At 32.3% G+C, this 7802-nt stretch overlaps 1 long non-coding RNA gene across 1 annotated transcript; it reads left to right on the top strand.

Moving 5' to 3' along the window:
• Nucleotides 1-1431: 1431 nt before the first annotated feature.
• On the top strand, nucleotides 1432-4430 carry LOC139482885 (uncharacterized). The gene is made up of 3 exons (XR_011654992.1): nucleotides 1432-1599; nucleotides 2394-2600; nucleotides 4137-4430. It is a non-coding gene; the product is annotated as an uncharacterized lncRNA (long non-coding RNA).
• The last annotated feature ends 3372 nt before the right edge of the window (nucleotides 4431-7802 follow it).

A 7802-nucleotide genomic window follows, 5' to 3' on the forward strand; every position in this document is an offset into this window, starting at 1 on the left:
GTTTCCGTTCTGTTTTCATTTATCCATCATTAGTATAGTATACTGGTCGGATACGGAACGCACGAGGATAAAAGCGTATGTGAAGGGTTACTGCCAGTCACCAACCGTTAAAACCGTCGCACTATGGAGAGTGTGCATGTTTAGCAGGCAAAATAATAGATGACTGCAGGTCACATTTATATACCTCCAACTTTCAAAATGTTGTAGATCTGTTCACATAGATTTGCAATTATTTACAGGATGGACAAGGAGGAAATTGAAAGGCATGACATGAATCATTATTTTCGAAAGTATCTTATGAATAAAACATGTCTTACGATGGTTGAAGGACATGTCATAAGATATGTATTCGAAAGGGTGCCAAGTCATGATATTCATAACTTTTATCGTTCACTTGAGACATATCTCGACATGACTTCTGATGGTTTTATGAATGTTACGGCATCACACATTTTTTTTAATTTGCTCATGCAACATGCAGATCCAGAATTTTAAAAAAGGGAGCACAAGTTAGGTTTCGTTTGGAGTCTATGGTAAAAGTCTGTACATAAAGCATATATGTAGCTCCATAGGTGGCGAGGCTGCCCTCTCCTTCAAATTATGTTTCTGTATGCAGCCATTCTTGCTCTCTTTTTTTTTGCATTGTGTATTCTGTCGTTCAATCTGCTAAATAGTAAAAATTTATTTTTTCTCCACTTTGTCATTAAAAATGTGTATCTTCTGCAACGTAAAATTAAGAATCCTTTCTTTTAAATGCTTCTCTTTAATAAATAGTAAGAATATTTCTTTCTTTGTACATAATTCAACAATGATCAACTTTATGATGAAATTTAAAATAATTCAAAGAAAACTATTTGATAGACTGATCTGTGTACAAGACATAAAACGAAAAATAATATGATCAACAATTGACCACCATTTATGTAAAGGCCTTTACTTTAGAAAGGCTCAGTATGGCTACATCAAAATAAAAGATATGGTATGATTACCAATAAGACAACTCTCCAATAAAACCAAATGCTTTGTACAGTTTATATACAGCTTTACAACTGTACAATTGCTACACAGTTTTACAGATGTACAGTTTATATATAGCTTTACAGCTGTATAGTTTATATACATTTTTACAGGTGTACAGTTTATACAGATGTACATTTGATATGCATCTTTAGAACTGTACATCAAGATTACTTGTACTAAAGTAGATGTGTATTTCATTAATTTGAAGAAAAACATGACAATCATCAATAATGAAAACGATACCATAATATTAAATTATCTTGTCATTGATTTGCAGTTGTATAAAATAAAAACTTTTTCGTAAAATAATGTTGATTTGGCGTGATTAACCCTATCGGTAAATAGGTCCAATTTCTCAGTCTCATAAAATATTTCTAAAAATGTTCAACATTTGCGAATACAAACATTCAGCAAATATGTGCATTTTTGCAATTTTTGTTCTGATTTCTTATTTGTCAACTGTAAATGGATATAATTTAGAGATATTGCAAAAAATAGAATCAAAGATAAAGCATAACACAGCAACTTTAAATCAACATTCGAAAATGTTGCATAAAATACTAGGAATACTGCAAGGATGTTTGTATTATTTAGTTTTACTTTTATTTAGTTATTCAGTATACGGGTAATAAGAGTTGATGACATGTAATGTACGTTCTTAATGTACACCTTAAAATGCAGATGATCGAGATAAAAAGGCGTTAGAGATTCAAAAATTTGGTTTATCCCCGCCACATGGGTATAAAAACATTAAGGAACTTTTTTTTTTTTACTTAGCTCCACAGGAAGATATATACTACTTCACATATGTCTGTCTGTCCGTTAGTGCGTCCTATCACATTTCCGTAGCTATTTCCGGATAAACTTGGGTGTATTTAGGAGAGTTTGTAATCATGGCATTTTATAATGTTTTCCCATAAATATGTTGTAAAAGATAAGAAGATGTAGTGTTATTTCTTACGAGAACTAACCAGCAAACCCAAAATGAAGAAGATGTAAGCAACTATTGGCAACCGTATGGCCTTAAACAATGAGAAAAACCCATACGGTATAGTTGCATATAAAAGGCTCCTACATTTTTATAGGTGACACGGTTGCAATAAATCGTCTAAAACTGAATTATTATACAAGAATTCATACTACCTTTGCCTTATAGTTTTGAGATTCAGGAGCGAAATCCTTTTAATCTTGTTTACATAGATTTATCCAACTTGAACAACTGAAACAACAATTCAAGTTATCAACCATACATTTATATGACAGTGTTTACCTTGCTAATTTGGCAAGACAACTATTAAAAATGAGAAAGGAAATGGGGAAAACTATTGTTTGCTTTTGAAGTGTTTTTAACTGTTAATTGTGTTTATCCACAGAACAGAGTACGGAGCGTTTGACAGAAGTTGCATTTGGAAAACGGACAAAAGAAAGTTCAGTCTATTATAGTAGTAATTTAGCTTTCGATGGGAATTTCGATACAATATCATGTACACAATTTGAAAAGATGCCATACTTGGAGGTTGATTTAGGGAAAGAATATAAGATAAAACGAGTTGAAGTTTTCAACAGGAAAGATTGTTGTGGTAAGTAGTAAAATATCTCTCCCTTTATCATATGAATATCATTAATGAAATTACATTTAAAAAAGAAGATGTGGTATGATTGCCAATGAGACAAGTCTCCACAATACACCACATGACACAGAAAGTCACCATACGGTCTTCAACAATGAGCAAAGCTCATACCGCATAGTCAGCTATAAATGCCCCGAAATTACAAATGTTAAACAAATTCCAACGAGAAAACAAACGGCCTAATTTATGTTAAAAATTTTTTTTTAAATGTAACATACATGTATTAACAAACAACAACCACCGAATCCCTTTTTTACATGTTCTCCCCCCTGATTTAATACACATGGTCCTCTTGAGAAATCAAAGAGTATGAATAAATATAGGAAGGCTCAAAATCAAAATATGTATATTCCCGGTTTGAGTGCGACGTCTTCTGGTGAACTGTTACCATATGATGTAAAACATGAAACTCAATTCATATCATGTGTCTACTGCGAATCAAAATGTTCTCATAATATCCATAACGTCGCTGGGCTTCTAAAATGTCGTATATGACTTTTTTGGCTAAAAACACTTTTTGATACCAATGATCTGGGCGGGAGGAAATCTTCGGTATTACAAAATAGCATACAGTTAGACCAATCAAATCGTTTGAAATAAAACATATTACAAAATTGCCAATGTCAGTTGTTTGCAAAGTTTGCTTCCAAAATGTTGTATGGAAACTTAAAAATCATTGTATAGTGGCTTTGGGAATGAAATAATTGTACATTTCTTTATTTCTGTGAAAATACTTTAAGTTCTCGGATAATCCAGAAATGTAAAAGTTTTTCTTTCACTGCTATTTGCAAAAATGTTTAAGTTCACATACGACATTTTGGAAGCATGCATTTTGACAAAATTTTCAAAGCCTGTTTGTGAGATATTTTGTTCTTGCAAAATTTGTAATTTACAACATTTTAGAAGCCCAGCGACGGTAAGTATATCTACTTGATGCCGTCATACAAAAAGCTACAAAATCGAAAGATACAAATTAGATGACTTCTACTATATTTCTCTGTTGATTTTTTAAAAAAATAACAAAACGTATTCTTTGCTAAGCTCTGAGTGTGTGATTTTCTTTTTTAAAAGCTTCGCATGTCTTGTGATCCAGAAATGTAAAAGTTTTTCTTTCACTGCTATTTGCAAAAATGTTTAAGTTCACATACGACATTTTGGAAGCATGCATTTTGACAAAATTTTCAAAGCCTGTTTGTGAGATATTTTGTTCTTGCAAAATTTGTAATTTACAACATTTTAGAAGCCCAGCGACGGTAAGTATATCTACTTGATGCCGTCATACAAAAAGCTACAAAATCGAAAGATACAAATTAGATGACTTCTACTATATTTCTCTGTTGATTTTTAAAAAAAATAACAAAACGTATTCTTTGCTAGGCTCTGAGTGTGTGATTATCTTTTTTAAAAGCTTCGCATTTCTTGTGATTTGTCCAAACGCACTGTTATTGATCAAAGTGTACTGTTTAGCAAAATAAAATATTTCAGGAGAACGACTTCACGACTTAGACATAACAATTGGACCATCACACAACCAAATGTCGTTATGTGCTCATTACAAAGGACCGGGTCGCAACGGAGAACACCTTTAAATGTCACCATACCAACAAATATGCACGTTACGTGAAGTTGACGATAAAGGGAAAAGACTATCTACAAGTTGGTGAAGTAAAAGTGTATGCTGTTGTTGACTGATTTCATTATCTGAACTTTAAAATGAAATGATAAAACTCTTTCAAACTATTGTCATAAATAAAGCTTTAACTTATCGTTTTCATTGAAAAATACCACTTCCAGGTCAGGAATATGACAGTTTCGATTTGTTCTACTGTTTGTTATCGTCGAGCGTAAACCTTTGAGTTCGTATGTTTTTGGTATATTATTTTTATTTCCAAAAAAGCTAACTGTTTTGATCTGAGCGTCACTGATATCGATGAGTCTTTTGTAGGTGAAATGCGCATCTGGCGTATTAAATTATAAGCTTGTTATCTTTGATAAATTATTTACACCACTGTCTCATTGCCACTGCTAGTGGACGTTACGTCCCCGATGGTACCACCAGCACATTAGTCAGGACTTCGGTATTGACAGTAATGAAAATAAAATTATTAGAAAAACTAACGAATTTCTTATCACGTGCGTAGAATACCTTAGCCGTATTTGGCACAGCATTTGGGAATTTGAGTCCTCAATGCTCTCCAACTTCGTATTTGTTCTGGTTTTCTGCCTATTTTGATCTATTCGACAATGATGAGTCTTATAAGCCTGGTACCTTTGATAACGATTATCATTCCACTCAATTCTATGGTAGTCGACAATTGTGATACTGTCAAATGTTAATCACACCATACTTTCTTTCAAACATATTTGATGATGTAATTAGTTAAGACTCATCAAGTGACGCTCAGATAAAAAAAGTTATAAAGCCAAACAAATACAACGTTGAAGACCATTGAGGACCCTTAATTCCAAAAAGTTGTGCCAAATACGACTAAGGTAATATATTCCTGCGATAAGAAACTTCTTAGTTTTTCGAAAAATTCTAAGTTTTGTAAACAGGAAATTTATAAAAATGACAAAATAATTGATATTCATGTCAACACCGAAGTCCTGACTACTGGGCTGGTGAAACAAAACACTACAAACAGTTATATTTCACCAAATATGGTGTATAAGTAAACTAGAAGCAATGCCAAAATAAATTATTAATCCAACAAGCGACAGGCAATCAGTATCAAACAAACAGAGACAAATACACATTTGGGCTAGCGACTCTTGTGTAAGCCGTACATTATCACTTTATAAATAGATACATATAAATGCATTAAAGCAGTAGTACATGTAAGAGGCGTCAGAGACGTCAACCAATCAGAATAAAGAATACTTAGAAACATGTTTACCGAAAAAATATAACCAGTGGTTTACAATGTTAGTTAAACATTTAAATTTTAATTCAATCACAATTTCCAGGCTTCTCAAAAATGAACTCAAAAGTCACTCAGTATCAATATACGGCACAATTGATTAGAAAAACAGTCATGCAAATAACTCCGTTTTGTTGACGTATCGTTGTAAATAAAATTGAATGGTATGCGACTGTCATACAAGTGAGAGGTTTAATGCTATAAAACCAGATTCAATCCATCATTTTTTACTTTTGAAAATGCTTGTTCCAAGTCAGGAATATGACAGTTGTTTTTCGGTCGTTTTATGTGTTTTATCATTTGATTTTGCCATTTGATTAGGGACTTTTCGTTTTGAATTTTCCTCGGAGTTTAGTATTTCTGTGATTTGACTTTTTTGCCCACAGCAAGATAGATGTATTTACAAAGTAAAACCTAAATCAATATGAGAGTAACACGATATGTGTCACATGTGGAATAGGGTATGCTTACTTTTCCGGTGCATCAGTCTTAATATTTCCATTGTGTTTTGTATATTCTTGTTCATGTTTTCGTCGTGTTTCGTTTTTTGCTATGACATTGTCAGTTTGTTTTTTATTGATGAGTTTGAGTCCGTTTAATATATTACGCCTCGCTTTGTCAGTCTAACAATTGTCTATAATAAATCTACATGACTGTATGTTTTATAAGAATCTGTACATTTGATTGGCAAACAACAATAGCTAACATTCTGAAATATTGTTAAAGTTCTCAATTAAATACAGGTTCATATAAATGAACTTGATATAGCAAGTCATCGCAACGCATTGTAAAGCGATCAACAAGCTTGAAGTGACACGTTATTTCAACGTTACAGCATATAAATATGTCTATAATACATTTTATTATTCTTTTATTTACGTTAATAGCATATTGTACAAATGAGCTCCGGCCAGTACATTAACAACAACATAACATGTAGTGTGAGGGGTAAGTTTCCTGATAAGTGATTAGCTTAACCTGTTAGAGAGTTCGCAAAACACATAGAGTCAATGTAGTATAATGGGGCATATTGATATTACATTTTATAGATCTATACATAATATTTATAGCTGTATGTCGATCCCTTTTTAAACAATAAAAACTGACAAAATGAAATATTAGACTGTATCAACCATGGATGGTAAGTGTATGATGCATTTTCAAAAAAAGCATTGTTCAGTTGTAATTTGCTATTAAAAAAGTAAGCAATGTTAAAAACTTGTTATCCGAAAAAGTTCGCAGTTACATGAAGGATTTGTTTGCCGTTATTTTACCCATTCTGTTGTGCATCAGTATGATTTTTGTACTTGTGTCTTGCTATGAATCTTCATTCACACATTTCTTGTGAGATTGTGTATATTTAAACGTAATGTAATGCAGACTGTATCGAACAGATCGATTTGCATTTTTGTTTCATAATGGCTATCATAAATCGGTTGATCTAAAAGATTTGTTGGTGTCTGATCTAACTAACGGAATTTGCACTACGTCTCATATTGTAGTTTTAGCTCTATATCGAATGTCTACTGCGAATCGAACGTGACCGATTCCCGAATCTGACTACTTTGCCCAGTGTGAATTTACATGTACATTAATTGCTATACGACGTATTTCGGTATAAATACATCCAACGTAAATGTATTGATTTATAATGTTTCTGTTATGTGATTTGTTGGATATTGTGTTATGTGTTATGTCTAAATAATTACATTAGATGTATATATGTTTCATTATAATACTTTATTTTGATTGGCTAACTGCACATCACATGTTATTCCTTAAGCAATTGCAATTTACTCAATAAAACTTTTCATTCGTGATAACACGTGATCCCATAATAAAGTGCACATGTGAATTAAATAAAAAAAATTAAAAAATCGTGTTTTCATGATCATAGCTAAAAAATGTAATTATAAGTATTTTTATAAGAACGAACTATAAAAATCAGATGAAAAAGGCTTAACTCATTAGATGAACAAAATTATAAGTGGACGTGGCCCGGTACCTATACATCCCGACACAAAAAGACACAATGCACAAATCTGCGAGTACTCGCAGTTATCTGACAGCTAGTTCAAAGCCACTAACAACTAATAAAAATCATGCAACTAAGACTATTAAAACTATCAATCCGTACACATCCAAAATCCAATGGATTAAGTGTAAAGACGTCATAAACAGCCAGAGAAAAACATGACCTTGTGCAATGCCAAGTTGCAGGTATCGACAG

The sequence above is a fragment of the Mytilus edulis genome, chromosome 7 (assembly GCF_963676685.1).
Source record: "Mytilus edulis chromosome 7, xbMytEdul2.2, whole genome shotgun sequence".
NCBI classification, from domain to species: Eukaryota; Metazoa; Mollusca; class Bivalvia; order Mytilida; family Mytilidae; genus Mytilus; species Mytilus edulis.